We start from the raw sequence: 22298 nt of genomic DNA on the forward strand, positions 1-22298 counted from the left end.
AACTTATATAATGTTATAAATCAACGATACCACACACACACACACAAATGTTCTATATCTTGATCTGGGTGGTGGTTACATGAGTGTGTACATATGTAAAGATTCGTTGAACTGTACACTAAGATTTGTTTACTTTCCTGTATGTAAACTACACCTCAAAAAAAAAAAGAATCTAATCTGAATTAATGAAATGGGCAAAGGACTTGAGATCACAAAAGAAATCAACTGACATAACTCTCATGGACACATAGATGCACATTCCGAGTAATCAGACAAATGCAAATGAAAGTTATTTTTAAGTTAAAATACCTATAGCTGAGCAAGATAGGAAGTTATGAGGAAGATGCTGAGATGAAGATTTACATGCAAATGATTATCAAGGAAGTTCTTAAATGAGAAGCCAGTAAGGGAGTGGAGGTAGTAGAATAGGGGAGGGGAGCTCTGGAGTGTAAATGACACTGCATAGTTTATTCTGTCTCAAGGCAAGTGATCTGGGCTTTCACACTCCTCTACTAGTCAGAAGTTGACTACCTGCTGCCCTGGGGTGAGGGGACAGAACATCAACTCCCCCCCACCCCTGTCCCACCCCATTTCTGGCTGCCAGTGCATCCTAAGGGGCTCCTGTAGCCCAAAGGTAGTTCTCTGAAGAAGGCTGCCAGAAGTTACATTAAAGTTAATTGTGCAGAAGCTGGGGGGATGGGCAGATAAAAAAGAGGAATCCAGGGAATCTAGGTGGAGTGTTGATGGTATTTCAACAGTTGTCTTGATGTCAGGTTAGGGGGTTAGCAGCCTGAGGTATCATCTTGCATGAGACTGAAATGACCAATTATGACCAGTTGAGCAAGTAGATAAATACAGCCGGGAATGAATGAATGGTCTTTCCTCAGACTACTCTTTCCAATAAACTTCCCATACTCTTTTTTTTAAAATTTATTTATTTTATTTCTTTATTTTTGGCTGCATTGGGTCTTCGTTGCTGCATGTGGGCTTTCTCTAGTTGCGGCGAGCGGGTGCTACTCTTCGTCGCAGTGCGTGGGCTTCTCATTGCTGTGGCTTCTCTTATTGCAGAGCATGGGCTCTAGGCGCGTGGACTTCAGTAGTTGTGGCACGCGGGCTCAGTAGTTGTGGCTTGCGGGCTCTAGAGCACAGGCTCAGTAGTTGTGGCGCACAGGCTTAGTTGCTCCGCGGCATGTGGGTTCTTCCCGGGCCAGGGCTTGAATCCGTGTCCCCTGCATTGGCAGGCAGATTCTTAACCACTGCGCCACCAGGGATGCCCCTAAACTTCCCATACTTTTAATATAAAATAGGTGCTTTGTTGCCAGGATTAGCCAAAGGGAGACAGATGTAGGAGATTTATAGGCAAAGAGGTAAGGAGTTGATTTGTTCAGAAAACTTTCAGATCCCATTGAAATCTTAGAATTTGACAAGTCATGTATGTGCCGCTTGGGTTCTGAAATTGTGTGTTCATTTTCTCTGGCAGGTCTATTTGGTCAGCCTCCAGTCTTGTCCTACCTTGTGCGGTCACATACAGCCCCCCTCTTTGCTAGAGTATGTTACAGTTTAAGATATTTGACCTTAATGACATCCTGTGAGGCAGCAGGGCCAGTTGTTTCCCAAATGAGGAAAGTGAGGTTAGACCCTTCTCAAATTTAGTGGCACATCACAGTCACTTGTGAGAGTTATGTAAACTATTGTTTGGAGTGCCTGGAGGTGGGGACCAATCCCTGTTTTTTAAAAAGCTCCCAAGGTGATCCTGACGTACAGCCAGATTTGGGAACACAGGGATTAAGTGACCTTCCCAGGGTCCTGAGGAAAGTAAGAAAACACACCCAGGCCATTAATTTATTTTTTGTTCATCCACCCACCTATTTATTGAGCATTTACATTATGACAAGTATTCTGCTAAATATTGGGAATGCATCAGAGAAGACAGTTGTAATTCCCCTGGCCTCATAAAAGATCATGGTCTGGGGATGTCATTAGGGTATAAAGTGTGAGGAGCTGGGTATTGCATCATACAGTTCCCTGGATACCATTCAAAGTTGGGCAGACAAAGCCTGCAGTGAACTTGGGGATGAGAGAGACATTGAACTAAGAATTCCAAATATGACAAACCTTATAAAATTAGAGCTTTAGTGTATTTAGGGAATGATAATGTCAATCATCTTCACATACAGGAGAGTCACTGGTCATTTGGGGCCACTGGCACTGTCCTGTGAAGACAATCGAAACTGCTAACTGGTTTTATATGTATATATACATCAAGTGCTCTCTTTCATTCAAACATTACAGAAGCCCATGGGTAGGCTGCCCCTGACCTTTTGATCTCAAATTCCACAAACCAGTTTAGACTCCCTACTGTGGGAATATATATATATATATTTTAGTTAACTAAGCCAAAGACAATCCTGCAGAGAACTTGCCTAGGGTCCAAACAGATATACAATTCACCTGTTACTTCCCATCTTTTTCTAATGATTCATTTGAGGACTGAAGAAGGTTTTTAAAGATAAGACAGGCAGACATATGGCATTTGGTGAAGTTGAGCACACAGGTTTTAAGGTTTTAAGGCCTTTAGACAAGCATTCTCCCAAAGCAAGTGTGAGCCATTTGTCGGAGTCCTGCAGCATAGCACCGGGTGAGGGCAACAGGATGGGATTTCTCTTGCATGAGGATTGGAGAATAAAGGCTTTCCTGGATCAGGGCAGCTCCATGGAGAGTCAAGGGAAGAGATGCAGCATGCTTTCCTTTTACACAGCAGCTGCCAACACGTAGACCATTTGCCCCATAAAGTTGGGCTCTCTTGGTGTTTAAAAATATAATCTATTTCTGAAAAGTATCCTTAGCATATTTTTAGCAAGCCTCAAGATAATTTAAAGAATGATTTAGTCTTCCTAACACTATTCTTATAGACTCTTGCTGTTCTGATTTATTGTCAGATTGTCTTTTTTTTCATTTTGTATTCATCAAATTCCTCATGACAATCATGTCAATTTCTTTAAATTCTTCTCCTTTTTCTTCCTCTGTGGCATCATTTATGATCTCATTTGGGGCGGGTGGGGGGGCGGGTGACTGGTACTACAGGAGTCAGTTAAGTTTTGGATTTCAAAGTATTTCCCTGAAGACAGTATAACATCAACAAAGCAAGTAATTAAACTGAGTAGGTGCTGACTGTGGATGAAGCGTATGCCAAGTTGTTAACACAGCAAGTCATTAAGCAAAGTGATTGCTAAACTCAATAAGGCAAGATTTGCCCTGGATAAGCTATCCTGGGATAATACCATAAACGAGTTGACTACATTAGGCAAACTTTCAACCAGGGAAAAGGTTGAAGACAAAAGATAACTTGGCACTAAACAACCTTCCAGAGTTGGAGAACAAAAGGGGACCTCAAAAGATAATCAGGTCTAAGCCCTGTTTTTTTGTTTGTTTGTTTTTTTACTTTTTTTACTTTTTATTGGAGTATAGTTGCTTTACCATGTTGTGTTAGTTTCTACTGTACAGCAAAGTGAATCAGCTATATGTATACATATATCCCCTCTTTTCTGGATTTCCTTCCCATTTAGGTCACCACAGAGCACTGAATAGAGTTCCCTGTGCTGCCCTGTTCTTAAATACACAATTAACTGACCCCTCTGGGCTGTATTCCTACCCACTCTAGTTTTCAAAGCTAAACAGAATAAACATGCAACTTATTTATTAAAAATAGTTTATTGCAATGTTTAATACTTTTAAATGATTCTTCCTTCTGTCCAAATGAAGGCTCTCCCTCATTTAAGATGTTTTCCTTGGTCAAATTTCTGGCCTCCTGAAAGGAATTGCTCATCACCTTTTTCATTAAAGGGATTAAACCTACAGGCTCTAGAGCCAGATTGCCTTTACCCACAGTTAGTTCTTAACCTCTTCCTTAACTTGCCTGAGTTTCTTCATTGGTAAAGTGAAAATACTACCAGTTACCTACCTCAGAGAGTTGCTGTGAGGATTAAATGAGATAATGTTTTTAAACTTCTTTTTTTTTTTTTAAATTAATTTATTTATTTTTGGCTGTGTTGGGTCTTCGTTTCTGTGCGAGGGCTTCCTCCAGCTGTGGCGAGCAGGGGCCACTCTTCATCGCGATGCGCGGGCCTCTCACCTGTCGCGGCCTCTCTTGTTGCGGAGCACAGGCTCCAGACGCGCAGGCTCAGTAGTTGTGGCTCATGGGCCCAGCTGCCCCGTGGCATGTGGGATCCTCCCAGACCAGGGCTCGAACCCGCGTCCCCTGCATTGGCAGGCAGACTCTCAACCACTGCGCCACCAGGGAAGCCCTAAACTTCTTGATTACTACTAGTATATGCTAAGTATTCAATAATGATAATAAAGTATATGCTAAGTATTCAATAACGATAATAATAATTGTTATTAAATGATTCCTATATTTGAAGGTGATAGCTGAACCAATCTGTTAGTCTTCTAAGCATTAAAAAATTCAAATTCCCTTTAGAAAACTTCAAAATTGCCTCGCTTTTCTTCTGGACAATCAGTCTGAGGCTATTTAACATCATGGTTGATATCCCTACATATTCAAAAAACTAAGAAATTTACTATATTACACGATGTGTTTTTATAATGGTGACCTTGAATCTTTAAAGGAAATATTGCATGATATTCAGTATACTGAAATTCTTCTTACTTTGAGGAAGATGTCAACCACGATACATACTAGTTTTTCCTTTTTAAATCAACCCTTAAAAGAAAAGTCAGCAATTAGCCATGTCCTGAGAAAAGCGTGATGAAAAGTAATAGACATGCTCTTTGCTCTTATAGTGCTTACAATCTGACAGGAGAGGCAGATATTAATAAAACAGTCATAAAAATGAGGGCCTAATTAATAAGTGCTATAAAGAAATGAAGCATGTTTCTGTGTGCCTATACTAAATAGAAGTCTGACCTCACCAGGTTTCCCTGAGGAAGTAACTCTAGAACCAAGACCTAAGGAATCAGTAGGTGAGAACTTGGGACCAAGTGAATGGGGCAGTTAGGCTATTAGGGGCAGCTGTAGGAGGGAGCTGTTTTGCCTGCAGTGGCCTGTAGTGAGGGGTGGGTAGCAGGGAGAGCATCAGGAAAAAAGAGAATCAGAAAGAAAGGCAGCGTGGCTGGGGAGCTGACAGCAAGGGGGGGAATACCACTAGATAAGGCCAGAGGAGACAGGCCAGTCCCTGCAGGACCTTACAGGCCTTGCTAAGGATTGCTGTCCTTATCTAAAGAGTAGTGGGAAATCACTGAAGATTTTAAGCAGATCGTATAGAACAAGATCTGACCTGCATTTTGCAAAGGTGACTATGACTACAGTGTGGGAAACGGACAGGTGAGGGGGCTGTAATGGTTGCAGGGAGATCATTTAGGAGACAGCGGTACAAGTGTAGGACATATTGGTAACTTGAACAGGGGTCTTCAGAGTAGAGATGGGAAGAAATGGACTCATGTTATAAATATTTATAGGCAGGACATGGTGATGGGTAGGTGTGGGGGCTGAGAAGGAGGAAGGAGTTAGAATGACTCCAATGTTTCTGACATGAGTAATTGAAAGAATGAGGTACCACTTACTAAGATGGTGAACACTGTAAGAGAACCTAGTTTGGGTGTTAGATTATGAATTTTACCTCAGACATATTGAATTTTATATAATTAGAAGATTTCCAGTAAGCATGGAATCGAAACAAAAAAAAGATGGAGAGTCCTGATGGACATTTTGTCCAACTATGGTTATCATGGTTCTTTAGTGACTGTGTTTCTGTTTGCTAGATTTAGTATCTGTCTTTCTAGAATAGTTAGAACAAACCTTGCAAACTTTTCTGTAATGTATTGGTAACACCGTAGGGTCTGGATCAGTCCACTTAAAGATGTCAGATTGAACATAAGCACTCAAATCCCTTCCTTCCTTCACCCAGCTAAGAAAACTATAGAATAATTTTAATAAAATGCACAAGGACAAAGGGAATGGGATAGGAAACAACAGCAATAAAATTTTAGAAACTAGGAAGCAGAGAGACAAGTACTAACTGAATTAGGATAGTCAATAAAGCTGAATCTTAAACTTGATGATAACCAACCCAGTTTACAATACAGAGCCCTAAAAAAACTGGAGCAACAGATACGTTAGGAAGTGAGAATGAGGGTGGGGATTACAACACAGGGGATTTAGTGGAAAGTCTTTTTAAGAAGCTGGTAGATCCCTAATTCCCTACTCCTATTCCTTGCAGGCAGGAGACTGCCTCTGCCTCATTCAGTATGAAACTGAAAGCTTATTCCCATGCCAAGAACTAACAGAAGGACTCTAGATTGAGATCGGGGAAAGGAAGAGGACTACTATATTGAATACCAGGGATTAAATGTAAATATTTAAATTGTGTGTTGAGACTTCCTCAGTCTTTTTCCTCCACTTGGTTCCCAGAACACTGTTAGCCAGGCTTATGTTTTCTTGGCAAAAGGCTGGAAGAATTCTCTGGGTAATCTAATTAGCCTCAGAGAAAAGATACTGACATGGGTCCAGTATGTTGGCCTATGTTACATCATCCTGTAGTAAACTCAACGGAGAATCCCCTTCTGCATGCAGCGCATCCTCTTTTCAGTGCCCCATTCTTAAAATAAAACTAGACAGCCAGTGATCATCAGATATGTGAGGAATGCCTATTAATGTAAGCTAAACACCAAAACAAACAGAAGAAAGCAACTTGAAGGAAACAAGGTCTGCCAAGAGAAAATTTAGAAAACAAACTATCTTGTCTTCAGAGAGATAAGAGAAGATATGAAACAATAACAGGTTAGCTATAAAAGGAATAGTCAGTAAACTCAAAAGGTACTTAGATATTAAAAACATGACATAGAAATGAGAAATTCAATATAAGGGCTAAAAGATAAAGTTAAGGCAATCTCCCAAGAAGTAGAGTAAAAGACTAGCATATGGATAGTAGGAGAGAAAAGATGAAAATTAGAGGAGCTGTATAGGAGGTCCAATATCTAATAATAGGATTACTAAAAGAAAAGAACAGAGGATAGTAAATCATAACAAAAAAATTAATGAAAATATCCTACAATCTCAGTTTCCAGAGTGAAGGGCCCACCAACTGCCCAGAACAATGGGTAAAAATAGATGCCCACCTGAGAATCTTATGATAAACTTTCATTGACATAAGCTAGCACCTATAATAGTGCCTGGCACATAGTAGGAACACAATAAATTTGTATTGAAGAATAAACAAAAAATCCAGAACAAGAGGGACAAGGAATTCTGACAACTGAATATTAGATATAATGAAAATCACAGTATGACCGTCTTAGTCTGTTCAGGCTGCTGTAACAAAACACCACAGACTGGGTGGCTTGTACATAACAGAAATTTATTTCTTACTGTTCTGGAGGCTGGAAAGTCCAAGGTGAAGGCACTGGAAGGTTTGGTGTCTGGTGAGCGCCCACTTTCTGGTTCATAGATGACGCCTTCTTGCTATAACCTCACATGGCAGAAGGGGCAAGGGATCTCTCTGGGGTCTCTTTTATAAGGGCACTACTTCCAGTCTTGAGGGCTCTACCCTCAAGACCTAATCACTTCCTAAAGGCCCCACTTCCAAATATCATCACCTTGGGAATTAAGTTTCAACATATGAATTTTGGAGAGGCACAATCATTCAGTCCACAGCAGACTACATAGAGAGAACAGGCAGAGGGGAAGAGAGCTCATGATGGGAGTGGGGAATGAGGGAGACAGAGGGCTAAATCCTCATCTTCTAGAGTGGAATGACAACAGAGAATGTCTAAAATGTAAAACCCACAAAGAATTAAAACAAGTTGTTTAGCAATATGGAGGTAAATACCTTAAGAATCAGTTGTTTAGGTAGGGAATGAAAATAATTACCTCTAGATTGTGAGAAATGGGATAGGGAGGTAGGGACTAGAGACTGTTGTTTTCAAACAAACCTTGAAGAACTCTGATTTTTTAAATTATGTGTATGTGTTGGGACTTCCCTGGTGGTCCAGTGGTTAAGACTCTGCGCTCTCAATGCACGGGGCCCGGGTTTGATCCCTGGTCAGGGAACTAGATCCCACCACCACAACTAAAGATCCTGCACACGACAACGAAGATGCCAAGTACTGCAACTAAGACCCGGAACAGCCAAATAAATAAATAAATATTTTTAAAAAAATTATATGTATGTGTAACTTTAGTAAAAATAAAATATAAATTAGACAAATCAGGCCCTGGAAGTGTACTGCTTGGGTACGTTCCAGTTCCTAACACTTATTAATAGCATGATGTTGGGTAAATTATTTAATTCCCTTGACCGTCAGTTTCCTCATGTGAAAAATGAAAATAGCAATGGTACCTATTCTGTAGAGTAGTTGAGAGGATTAAATTAAGTAAAGCTTGTAAAGCTTAATCTAGCCCCATGCCTGGTCTACATTCTGGCATTTGGGGGCTTCCTTTTGCTTTGCTTCTTGCCAATCGTGCTTATTTTATTCGCTCAGTTTTTCCTTGGATTATCATATTACCATCACATTTCAGATAAGATTGGCTTCCCAGATATTATACTCAGTTCATTTTGCTTAGAATTCTGAGTGCTCTCAAATACATTGAAAGATTATACCAATATCTCGCTAAGAGTCAAAAGCATGTATGGCATGATCCCATCCTCATGAATATGAGGAATTCTTCCAGCATATATCTGGAATGCATTCACCATGCATTTACTCATAATCTGCATTTTCTTCTTTATTCTTTTTTTTTTTTTCAGTACAATGGACACATGGTACTCTATAAAATCAGGGGGAAAATGGACTTATTTTAAAAACAACTCTTCTGTCATAAGTTTACAATTTCATGTGACTTTCTCATCTATTATGTGTGAATTTTACTAGTTTGACTCTGTAAGAGCTAAATTATTTCCAAGTTCCTAGTGGCACCTCCTTGTTCCTACCCACCAAAGCAATATTCACAGCCTGTCTGGGGCATAAATTAACTCCAATTTGCCAATATAAAATTGAGGCTCACTGGCTTGTCTGAAAACCACCACCAGAAAGGGGCAGGGTGAAGACTCAAGTTCAAGTTTTCTCATTCTAAGCTAAGTGTTCTTTCTACCATATGAACTGAGTGCCTATCAATAAGTGACTGAATCTCTCTGGTCTCAAATTCATGACATGAAGGTATGAAGTAGATGACCTTTAAGTTCCTACCAGCTCCAACATTCCATGAATTGCTGAGGTATATGACAAGAGTTAGCCTGTATCATTAACAATATTTATTTCTGCCATATAGGGATTGTGGATTCCACTAAGTGCCCAAAAGTCCATATGATTATGAAGTCTAGGTTACTTATGTGCAATTTTCACTCCCTGTCTTATTCATATATACCAAGGTACAAAGTAGCTTTGGGTTTTATTTTCACATTTGCAATCACTTGGGAATTTTATCAAGGCTGAGCAAGAGATTTGGAAACTCATAATGCATTTCCGAAGAAGCTGCAAGGGTTGTGAAATTCACAGGGCTCTAACCTTCCTGAGAGAATGGGAGCTGACTGGACAAGACAGCTCATTTCCAGTAATGTTCCTGGGTAATTCTCTGGAAATAATGGAGAGGGCATGGTAATTGCAACCCAGTTTTATGCTTTCAGTTAGGGCTTGTATGCAGTGGAACACCCACAGGATTTTTTTTCTCCCTCTGCCCCAGACATTCACTCAGCAAGCTACACTTGGAGCCAGGAGAGGCCATAAATAATACAGCCCAGCCCAGTTCCCTGTGGGAACTCAAAAGATTCAAAAACTAAGTTAATGCCAGCGACTGGATACAGATCAAAGAGACAGAGTGAGATTGTCTTTTGTTTAACTCTTGGCTTAACCCTGTGATTAGCTGCGTGACCCACTTTTTTAGGCATTCCACTCCACTTGCCCACCCCTCACAACAATTAGTCAGAGGTCTTCCTCAGTCTGAGTGGTTTTAGGCCTTGATAAATTATGTCTCTGTGAGAGATAGTCTTCAGTCTGTGCTTAAAGACCCACGATCAACTCTTAAGAAAATTACTTTGAAAAAGAAATTGCTATGAAATGAAACTGTTCTTAGAGCTGATTGGGACTAAAGGCATAGTCCCAAACACCCTTCATAAGTACCCATAAGCAACTTCTGAAGATGGTCTAATGCATTGATTAGAAGTTACTGATCCTTGAGCATGTCAATACTTAATGAACCATTAAGTAAAGTTAATTATTATAACAATGCAGAGTCAAAAAATCCATCCTGGCCTTTGCTTTTCCCACGCATTCATAAGGGAGTGGGGGTTAAAATTGGGAAGGGGCGATGGTGGTGATTATATTCCAGAGACTACTCTGAGGCAAACTGAACTTTTACTGTGTATCAGTGCCTCCCTGTCAGTGGCAGTCTGTCTCCACCTAACAACGCATCCATAGAGCTCTCCCATTAAAATGTTGTCCTGTTAAGAATACGATAAAATCAGGCAAAATGATGTATAAAACCTGGTTCCGTTTACAGTGTTCCCTCTTGCAGGGGTATTTTCATTTTAGTAGCTCTTAGGACAAATGAGAGTCTGGGATCAGGGTTTACTTTGGGAGAGGGACCAGAAGGGGAAGGAATGAGCTTCTTGTACACCCTTGCTTAAATCTGCAATGGACTGAACTTGGAAACAAGAATGCATGTAAAGCTCTTAGCTTAGTGGTTGGCACATAGTGAATGCTCAATAAATGTTAGCTAGTATTTTTACTGTAATTTTATCATATGGATCCTATCACTTAGCTCCTATCACCTAGGGCATTGACTGAACATTCATTGATAAGGGGGTGATATAATCCACATTAAATAAACTGTATGGGCCTTGCTCAGAGTCTGTTGGCTTCTGCTCTGGGCTGGTAACTAGAAAACAATGCCGTTAGCTTTCTTGACCCTTGCTAATGGGATCCTGTGAAATAGCCAGGGGGTTACAATTTTGCAAACTCTGACAGGAAAACTTTTCAAAGTTTTGGACACATACAAGCTTCCCCAGAAGGGCCACAAACCTAGAGACTTTGCTGAGATGTCAGCTTGAACTGAAAGGTTTCTGAGACCAGTAAGTCAGTTGCTGTGCTGATGAACAAGGCCAGAAAACTGCCTGGCATGTGTGTCTCAACTTCCTGGTGTTGTTCTCAACTTGTTTCATAGGCAGTCAATGGTGTTATTATTTTGTGTGTGTGTGTCTCCCAGTTGCTAGTTCTGGCAATACAAGTGAAGCTCTAAGAAAATGATTGTTCTTAGCCAGGCAACAGAGTTTTGGTGTAAGTTAGTATGTGGAATATATAATTTGGAAGTAGTTTCAGTCTATGACATGAATGAGTCTTTTATATCAAACAAGAGATTAAAGTGTTTTAGTGAGCATTCCCGGTGCAAAAATTGTTCATCAAGTGAAAATGAAATTTTGGTGAAAGATGAAAAGGCAGGAATTTATTCAATAGATATCTTCCCACACGTGAGAAATGACATATGTCTCGGCTTACACATTGCAGCATTGTTTGTAATATCAAATGACTGGAAATAACTCAAATGTCCATCAATAGGGGATTAATCAAATAAATTACAGTACATCCATCAATGGAATATTATGAAGACCTATAAAAGAATAAGCAAGATATGTATCACATAAAAAGATCACCAAGATATATTATAAAGGAAAAAAAGCAATGGGCAGAATATTGTAAAAAAGAGGTGGAGGGAAACAATATATATACATATTTACTTATAAAGGCACAGGTTATCTCTGGAATGATGCAGAAGAAAATGGAAACGTTGGTGGTAGAGGGGAATGGGAAACTGGGTGACTGGGGAACAGAGATAGGAAAGAGTTCTCACTAGAGACAATTTACCTTGAAAATTTTTAATCGTGTGAACATGTGATTTTCTCAAAAATAAACTAGATTAATTTTTTATTTAAAAAGGAATTAAAGAAAAGGCAGTAATTTGTAGGGTGTGATTCTGTGCATAGGAAATGACATGTCTATCAATGGAACAGGAAGAAAGCCAAAAAACTATTAATATATGAAATTTTTCTGTTTTTCTCAATTTTGCAAATTTCAAAAGTTTCTAGAAATACCCTTTAGAAATGTCAAGCAATGACATTGTATGATGAAGATTTTTGGTCATTTATGATCAGTTAAATCTGTGTGTCAAATGGGAGAATAATAATGACAACTGTACTGTTTAATTAGGATTGTATATTTTTATGCTATGTCTTAAAAGACCCTTCATCACAAAATCATGTTTATTGTAGTGAATATGGTGATTGTTCTGTCAACATACACTTGACTCCACCTTTAAGATTAGCTGTCATATTGGGTGGCCAGTGGTGGCCAAGATTAGTTTAAACCCATCACCATAACCCCATCTCCTTTACCAATGTTTAATTGGTTCAGGGATGGGCAGCCTAAACCAAACTTGAAAAGTTTTTCTGTATGTATTAGTTTTCTATTTCTAGTCTACTAATTTATCGTAAGGTTATGTTTTTATAGCAACTATATTATTTAATGTTTTTCTTCATACATGTTTTCAGTGATCATGGTACCCAGAGAATGGTCTCTGTAATGGAATTCCTTGATGAACAATAGGTCAGGGCAAGTGGAATTGACTCATTTTATAAAATACTTCCTCCAGGATGGGGCAGAGTCAGCAGATCCCCCAGCACCTGCCCAGCAGTACAGCTCTCCAAGTGTCTGCCCAACACTGAACCTCTCTCCCTGGGACAGCACTGCATATTGATTGACAAAGGTTCTATTCCAGAAGTTGGCACAGTTTTTCTGAAAAAGATCAGATAGTAAATATTTTGGGCTCTGCAGACCGTGTGGCCTCTGTCACAACTGCTCAACACTGCTCTTGCTTGGAAGCAGCCATTGGCAATGGTTGTAGCACCATTCCAGCACCTTTTCATTTACCAAAACAAGTTTGAGGTCATAGCTTGTTGACCCCTGTTCTATTCTTTTTTTTTTTAAATATCTCCAAGCAGAAAATTCCATTTGGGGGATGATATCCAGGATAGGTTACATTTAATTAGAGTTATTTATATGTTGTGATGTGATAACCTGGCCTCCTATATTGGGTGGTAGAGACACAAACTCTGGAGTCAGAGAAACTAGGTTGGAATTTCAGTTCTGCTCTGCACTGTGTGGCCTGGAGCCTCTCTCTCCTACCTTTACTTTCCCATCTATGGACTGTGGATCAGAGTCCTATTTTAGAGGGAGTGTTGTAATGATTAAATGAAAGTGTATGTTAACTGCCTGACACAAAGACAATAATCAAAAAATATTAGTTTCCCTTCCACCCCCACAAAAACACATGCGAACTGGGCAATACCCCATCTCATTCACATATATTTGCAAACCCTCTCTTAGATGGCTAATGGTGGAAATTAAAAATCAATTCTAATTACCTTTAGTTTCAGACGATGCTATTTTTAAAAAATCTGTCCTTAGTTTCTAGGAATCCATTTTGTTTGGCTCTTGCAACCTCTTGCATGTTAACAGCCAATCATGACATGTCATCAAAGCATTCAAGCAAAGGCCTTAATTCTGATAACTCCCTAGGGAAGTAAAGGAAAGCTATAAAATATACTACCAGATTTTAAAGGGCCACTACTCAAAAGAGATCTTGTGAAAAGACTAACAATTTAGATTTTATTTGATGTTTGCTATGACCATGACTAGGCTTTTTAGAACTGGTTTTATTATAAAATTTCTTAAGGAATTCACTTTCAGAGCCATCAGCAGTGGATTGTAAAAACAATACTTCTTGAAATTATTCCCCTCTGATAAGTTTGATTTGAAAAATATACATGCATATATGAGGCAGTAGTAATAGGAAGTACTTTCACAGCAGGAGAGCGATTCTGTGTGTTTATTTACTTGTATAAACATACTCAGAAACCACAACATTGAGTATATTTATCACATGCTTTTTTAGTTGGGGAATATTTAAGTTCTCCCATAATTAAAAAATAAAAGTTAAAAAAATTTGCTTCCTCACTAGGGAAATGATTAGAATCAATGCTAACATGGCGGGACTTCCCTGGTGGCACAGTGGTTAAGAATCCGCCTGCCAATGCAGGGGACACGGGTTCGAGCCCTGGTCCGGGAAGATCCCACATGCCACGGAGCAACTAAGCCCGTGCGCCACAACTACTGAGCCTGTGCTCTAGAGCTCGTGAGCCACAACTACTGGGCCCGCGTGCCCCAACTACTTAAGCCTGCACGCCTAGAACCCATGCTCTGCAACAAGAGAAGCCACCGCAGTGAGAACCCTCACACCGCAATGAAGAGTAGCCCCCGCTCGCCGCAACTAGAGAGAAGCCCATGCACAGCAACAAAGACCCAACACAGCCATAAATAAATAAATAAATAAATAAAACGCTCCCAATCTTTAAAAAAAAAAAAATGCTAACATGGCTATTTAACATCTATAAAGCAACAATATCATCAAAGAAATAATGTAGCGCAAAAGCAATATAATTTTGGAAAATAATAAGCATCCCAATAGATAAGAGATATTATTGTTTCAAGCATGAGAATTGAGAATAGGGTGTCTTGGTCAAGGAGCTTTGTCCTTGACTTCTGGAATCAGAACTCTTCAATACGTGACTCAATGCATTTGTTTCTTGGTTCATTCATTCATTCACTCACCAAATAAGCATTTATTAAAAAATTACCATTTGTGAAGTACTATGCTAGGTACTAGGAACATAATTCATTTCAGAGACAGATGCATAAGGAGTTGATTACAATATGTTTTATAAGTGTTACTACAGAAACATAGACCAGTAGCTAAGAGAGCAGTGCAGAGGGAAGAATTCATTTAAAAGACGGTAGACAAGAGTGTGGGGAGAGAAACGGTCAGAGACACTTCATAGAGAATGCAAACAGCATCCAGCCGAGGTATTTTTTTGAGGATGAAAAAACCAGAAATTCTAGACAGAGTGAAGTACATGATCAAAATGTAAAAAGCATAAAAGTCCACTTAGCCTCTGAGTACAGTTGTGAGTAGTTTGATACGACTGGAACGTGGCTTCATGTGGTGGGGGGGAGGGGTGGGGTGGTTCAAGCTATGTTACAAATCTGGGTCCTTCAACCAGTTGGCCAGTGATCCCTTGGTCACCGTACTAATTTCCTCTCTAAAGTCTATGCTTTGAATGGCTGAAAACCCAGGTATTAGTGAGGAGGTTTCAGGTTACGAGGAGCACAGTCATGCCTCTGATCTCGGGTGATGGGAATTTACTATATACGATACAAGAGGAAATTAGGAGGCAAGTATGGGAAGTCAATTTAATGGAGCAATCAGGCCTCATGAAGAGCACTGTTTATTGGTCTCTGGGATCATCTAGTAATTCTCATGTCCCAAAAGGAATACCGGGGTGGTCGTCACATAGAAGGATGTTTGTTCTTCCTGCACAAGATGTCCTTCTATTCATTTGATTCGGCTTCTTTGTTCTCTGCTTCTTCCTCCTGCTGTTGTTTCTGCCCTCTGGCTACTTCTCAGTTTACTTATCTCATGGATTCTATTTATTTATTGCTTCCACTAACCCATGGAGTCTGCTTAGTCTCTGTTTAGTTTCCTGGCTCATATTCTGCTCTGCTTCATGCATATCTCTCTGTGTGCTTTTATGTAGAAAAGAGTTAACAACAGGTCCAAGACTGCTATTCTTAGAAAGATCTGCTTGCAAGGTTAGCCCTTGACTGCGATCTGAGAATTTAGGTTTCAGTAGGGTTCTGACCATTTGCTAAATGATAAGCATGGCTCACTGTGCCTAAACTGTTTGTACAAACAACATGGTTTATGCTAAAAACCTGCTTTCCTTCTGACAGTCGGGAATTTGATATGTGCTAGGAAGAGGGTACCTATGTGACCAATTCTCAATAAAAACCTTGGGCACTGAGTCTGTAATGAGCTCCCTAGTAGACAGCATTTCATACCTGTTGTCACAATCTGTTGCTGGAGGGATTAAGCACCTCCTGTGTGAGTCTACTGGAAGAGGACTCTTGGAAGCCTGCTTCCTCCAGACTTTGCCCTATACACCTTTTCCCTTTGCTGATTTTGCTCTGTATCCTGTTGATGCCATAGCCTTAGGCATGACTATAAGCTGAGTCCTGTGAGTCCTCCTAGCAAATCGCTGAACCTGGGGTGATCTTGAGGAAACTTGACACATCTTTGCTTTTAGACTCCTGAAGAAAGAGTATCTTACTGATAATCCACTACTTGGTCCTTATTATGGTCTGGCCTCTGGCTATCTCTTCATCCTCATCTCCTACCACTCCCCCACTCCTTGCTCTAGTTATGCCTTGCTGTTCCTCAAACATTCCAAGCATGCTCCTGCTTTGTACTTACTGTTCCCTCTGCCTGTGCCTTTTCTTCCAGATATCTGCATGGCTGTCTTCATTCATGTCCTACCTCCCTAAAATAGCTATCCTCTCCCACTCACATTTCTTAACTGTCTACCCCTTCATCTAGATGAATTGTTCATATCAGTTATCAGTTTTTTACTTTATACTGTTTATTGCCTATCTTTCCAAACTAGAGTATAACTAAAGGAAGGCAGTGACTTTGTCTGTTTTGTTCTCTGCTCTATTTTTAGTAGCTAGAAAGGTGCTTGGCACATAGAAAAGACTCAATAAATAAATATGTTTGCAGAAGGAATGAATTAATAATGCATATCTGTTGGGCATATTTCTCATACCAGGCCACATTATACACCCATGGGCAGCATACTGATGTCTGGCTTTAGGCTGAGCACTGTGGCAGAGACTGCTGATTATCCATCAATATCTACTCTTTCCTTCTTCTGTAGTAATAGAACCCCTAATTTTTGGCTGGGCACAGAGTTATCAGAAATAAAGAGTACAGCTCCCAATCCCCTGTGCTGATAGGTATAGCTTTATAACTAAGTGCAGGCCAATGGGATATAAGTGGAAGTCAGATGTACAACATCTAGGAAGTATCATTATAAGAGTGGATTTTACTTTCCCTCCCTTTTTTCCTTCCTGCTGGGTGAAACAGACTGTAATATTTGGAGTTTTGGCAGCCATCTTGGATCATGAGGCAACCTTGGTGATGGAAGGTACAGTCAATGGAGCAAAACAAGAAAGAAGAGGCCAGAGAATGTGGAGGCCAATACCAATTCTGAAGAACCTACCTCTTGACTTTGACAAGAATCAGAAATAAACTTCTGCTTTAAGTCCAGCCATGTGGGGTTTTCTCTCACTTGAAGTTGGCTCTAATCCTAATACAAGCACTAATCTCCAGTCTGACTTCTTGAAGCCAGGTGGAGAGTTACAAAGTACAAAGCATGATACCATATGAATTATTCACTTTTTTAAAAGGAAGTTGTGGGCATGATAGGAAGGCCAACACGCAGAATGTCATCCTGTAGGAAATGTCAGCTGTGGAAAAGCATTATGGTAATGCCCCCCAGTGAATCACACCTTCCTGTGTCCACATACTTTTTTGCAATGTGATGTTGCTATTCCTTCCATGAAGAGGCAGAGCCTATCTCTCCACCCCCCTGAATCTGGGTTGGCCTTGTGGCTGACTTGGACCAACAGAATGTGATAGAAGTAACATAATGCCCGTTCCAGAGTCTAATCTGCAAAAGACTTTGCAGCTTCCACTTTTGCCACCTGGAATCCTGAGATCACCAAGCTCTGAAGCCCAGTGTAGCTTACCAGAGGATGTGAAACCTTGTGGAGGGCAACAGAAGCACCCCAGTGCAGAGCCAGCACCAGCTGGCAGACATGTGAATGAGGCCACATGAGTGACTGCAGGCAAGGCAATCAGAAGTCACACCCAGATGGCCAGCCTACAGAATTGTGAAAATGAAATAATTGCTGTTTTAATTCACTAAATTTTGACGAGGTTTGTTATGCAGCAATAAGTACATGAAAATCTAAGTGAATATCTGTTTCTTGCTGCAGAAAGAGCCTACGACAAAGGCAAATATAAGTGAAAAGCACTTAATTAAGTTTGGTAACTTTTTAATTTTTTTTGGCCGCGCTTCACAGCTTGCGGGATCTTAGTTCCCCAACCAGGGATCAAACCCTGGCCCCAGCAGTGAAAGTGCCGAGTCCTAACCACTGGACCAGCATGGAATTCCCAAGTTTGATAACTTATAAAGAGAAATATGAATGTTAGATGAGAAATTGGTAGAACTGGGTATGATTCTCTTTTTATTAACTAGTTTTATGACCTAGAAAAAGCTGCTTAGCCTCTTGGTGGCTCATTTTTCTCAGGTGTAATATGAAGCCCACCCCATGCTCACTCACTCATTCATTCAGAAACACTGATTACCCCTAACTGTCGGGAGATATTGTCATGAGAAGTGAAGTGATAGGAGACTTTGACTTTCTACTTACACATTTCTGTATGATTTGATTAAAAAAATACTATATTACTTTTATAATCAACAAAGATCATAAAGGTGTTATGGGCTGAATTTTGCCCCCAAAATTGATATGCTGAAGCCCTAATTCCCAGTAACTCAGAATGTGACTGTTTTTGAAAATAGGGCCTTTAAAGAGACAAGTTAAAATGTGGTTGTTAGGGTCCCAATCCAATCTGACTGGTACAAAGCATGATATTAACCCAATCTGACCAGTGTCCTTATAAGAAGAGGAAATTTGGATGTACAGACACCAGGGATCCATGTGCACAGAGGAAAGACCATGTAAGGACACAGTGAGAAGGTAGCCATCTGGAAGCCAAGGAGAAAGGCCTCAGAAGAAACAAATCCTGCTGACATTTTGATCTTGGGTTTATAGACTCTATAACTGTGAGAGAATAAATTTCTGCTGTTTAAACCACCGTCTGTAGTATTTTGTTAGGGTAGCCCTAGCAAATTAATACAGATGTTTTCATCTTGAAAAAGAACTAGTACCTTCAATGAGCAGATGGTCCTTATTCTTGAGGTGATCATGTTCAAGTTGGAGGAGAGAGACAGTAACTTTTGATACAATGCAATGTGATAAATGCTGCAGTAGAACCATGTAAAGAATACTATGGGAGTCCAGAGGAGGGGGACCTTACTGGTGATGGAGAGGGAGATGATGGCGGGTCCAGTGGGGAGAGTTTAAGAAACCTATTCTGGGGGTGAGATGCCACCTTCAATGTTGAAGGAGTAGGGACTCTACTCCTAACTACTAGCCTTTCTGCTGACCCTCTGTACTTGGTCTCAGCAATATGGTGCATTAGTCTCAGATAAGGATTTCAAGAATCAGTAAAATTTCAACAAACACACACACAGAAGTTGGGGAATGGGTATACTGATAGTAGTTTTGCCAATGTTCTATTTTACTTCTTTTTTTTTTTTTTAAAGGACATTTAAAATGCTATGCATAGAAAATAAAAACAAAAAAAGACCAAAAAAATGCTCTGCATATCATTAAAGATATTTTAACATTATCTCATAATAAAGGACAGTCTCTTACGTTGAATACATTTAGCTTTAAGTTTCTTCCATTGTTCTTGGTTTTTGCACTGCACGTGCATTAGCAGTAGTAGACCAGCATTTGATGGCAACTAGAGTTTCAAGACAACTTTTATTACTCAGGTTATGAAAACAATAATTTCTTTATATGGCAGAAACTAGTTTTTCTCCAAAATCCATACTTCCCTTCTTCCATAGAAATAGAAGTTACACCAGGTACATGGCTACTCAGCTAAAGACTACAGCTTCATCCTCTTTTCACAGTTAGATGTGATTATGTGGCTAAGTTTTGGCTGATGGGATGTAAGTAGAAGTAATGGGTAAATTGAAGTTATATGTAATTTCTGGATCATCTCTACCTTGACTTGCCTTGAAGTTCCTCTCTTTTCCCTTTCCTCAGGCTGGAACACTGAATGTCCCCACAACCTAACTTTGACCATGAAGCAATAAATGAAAGGAATATGGGTCCTTGAATGACTCTGTGGAGTAGAGACTCCCTGCCAAGCTGGACTGTTCACCTTACTGTAACATGAGAAAACATGTTATTTAAGCCTCTGCGTATAGATGTATACTTTTTGGTGTCTCTTTTCGGAGACAGCTTAGTCTTTACCCTAATAAGCAAGTCCTGCTTTCTCTTGCTTTTATAGTGATATTTGCCTTCCAACTTCCCCTTCAGAAGTCCCATGCTACTCCTATATATCCCATCCACATGAGATGCAGAAACTACTAGATTACCAGAGACAGACATTTACATAATAGTTTCCTACTGAAGTGTGGAATTCCCCCAAAGGAAAAGGCCAGTTACCTTCTCACCACTTTTGCATAGTTTCTCACACACATCTCCACCTTGTTCCTTTGATCTAGTTAGACTGCAGTTAAGGGAACCTCTCCCTCAGTAATTCAACTGCTCAGCCAATGGACACAGCCCACCTTCAGGACTTTCCATCCTGCCTCTATCACTTCCCTTTTTACCTTCTGAGCACTGTTTCTTTTACCTTCCAGAGAACCAGATAATACACATTCCCTTTCAAATCACAGACACTTTCAACAAATAGTCATTGAACTGGCACTCTATAAGGTATAAAATGATGAAATAGGGAAAGTATCTGACTTTCCAGTCTACTTGGAAAAAATAGACAAATAAATAAGCAATTATAAATTAAAATGCAAAGTTCTAAATTGGAATAAGTATAGTGTGTCATGGAAAGACTCAGAAGAGTTACCTAAACCAGTGTTTGTAGAGGAGGGAGTGTGGTCAACAGCGTAGAGTGAAATAAAGGCGTGGAAAAGGTCAAGTAAATGTGTACATTGGCTGCATAAAACTCTACCTTGTTAATTAGTAATAAGACATCATTCTAAAACTTCAAATAATTTAGAGTTTATAAAATAAAAAGTGAAAGTTCTTCCTTCCACACACATTAATCTTAATCCCCATAGTGATTCGTTAATTTTTGGTTCATGTTCTTCCAGATGTATAGATACGAAAATAGATATATGAATATATATCCATGTAGGGTTTTATTTTTCAAAAAATCGAATCAGGGGCTTCCCTGGTGGCGCAGTGGTTGAGAATCTGCCTGCCAATGCAGGGGACACGGGTTCGAGCCCTGGTCTGAGAGGATCCCACATGCCACGGAGCAACTGGGCCCATGGGCCACAACTACTGAGCCTGTGCGTCTGGAGCCTGTGCTCCGCAACAAGAGAGGCCGCGATAGTGAGAGGCCCGCGCACCGCGATGAAGAGTGGCCCCCGCACAGTGATGAAGGGTGGCCCCCACTTGCCGCAACTAGAGAAGGCCCTCGCACAAAACGAAGGCCCAACACAGCCAAAAATAAATAAACAAATAAATAAATAAATAAATAAATAAATAAATAAATAAATAAATAATCCAATCATAGTATACATGTTATGCAGTGTCCTTTTTTCCACATGGACTTATTTCCCTATCATGCATATATATTTACCTACCTTAAAAATAGTTTATAGACTTGCCTACAAAGGATACACTACCATTTAATATATCTCTTCCTTTTTGACATTTAGGTTGTTTTCCATTTTTTTCCTTCTAATAGTAGTGTTTCAAGGAACATTCTATCTATTGGACTTAGGGATAAATATTAAGAGAAAAGGATTACAATATCAAGATTCTATACATGCCCAAGATATGATATGTATATGAGAAAAAAAATTAGACATTTTTGGATATGTAAAGTACCAGAAAGTTACCTTCTGCTTTTCTTTCTGGGGAATTTACTTGAGGACTCACTCTAGCAAAATCAAAATCAAAGCAAAACTATATCTCAGGGGGATTTAAGATGTATAAAAACATGAATGAGTAGTTAATCCAGCAAAATTTAAAAGACCAGTATAGAAGATCACAGTGTGGGTCCTGAATGGGGAACTTGGATATTACAAAGAAATTTATATTTCCCAAACTAATGTTTAGGCTTCTTTCGATTCCATACAAACCCTGAGAGGGGCCAATTTTTGAATCATGACAAAATTTTCTAGAAAAATAAGAGATTCAGCACCACCAAACCAGCTCTACAACAAATGCTAAAGGAACTTCTCTAAGTGGGAAACACAAGAGAAGAAAAGGACCTACAAACACAAACCCAAAACAATTCAGAAAATGGTCATAGGAACATACATATCGATAATTACCTTAAACGTGAATGGATTAAATGCTCCAAACAAAAGACACAGGCTTGCTGAATGGATACAAAAACAAGACCCATATATATGCTGTCTACAAGAGACCCACTTCAGACCTAGGGACACATACAGACTGAAAGTGAGGGGATGGAAAAAGATATTCCATGCAAATGGAAA

General features: G+C 39.8%; 1 protein-coding gene and 1 long non-coding RNA gene across 13 annotated transcripts in view; both read right to left on the reverse strand.

The window, feature by feature from the left end:
• LOC309663466 overlaps positions 1-4256 on the reverse strand; it is a 201182-nt gene extending 196926 nt beyond the window's left edge. Inside the window, exon 1 of the long non-coding RNA XR_014265301.1 lies at positions 4133-4256. This is a non-coding gene — a long non-coding RNA (uncharacterized lncRNA). The remainder of the gene's footprint in view (positions 1-4132) is intronic.
• Positions 1-22298, reverse strand: part of LOC309663379 (uncharacterized protein) — a 214727-nt gene that overhangs the window by 184107 nt on the left and 8322 nt on the right. The gene's annotated exons all lie outside the window — the stretch shown is intronic.

The sequence above is a fragment of the Balaenoptera physalus genome, assembly GCF_965194825.1.
Source record: "Balaenoptera physalus genome assembly, chromosome: 6".
NCBI classification, from domain to species: Eukaryota; Metazoa; Chordata; class Mammalia; order Artiodactyla; family Balaenopteridae; genus Balaenoptera; species Balaenoptera physalus.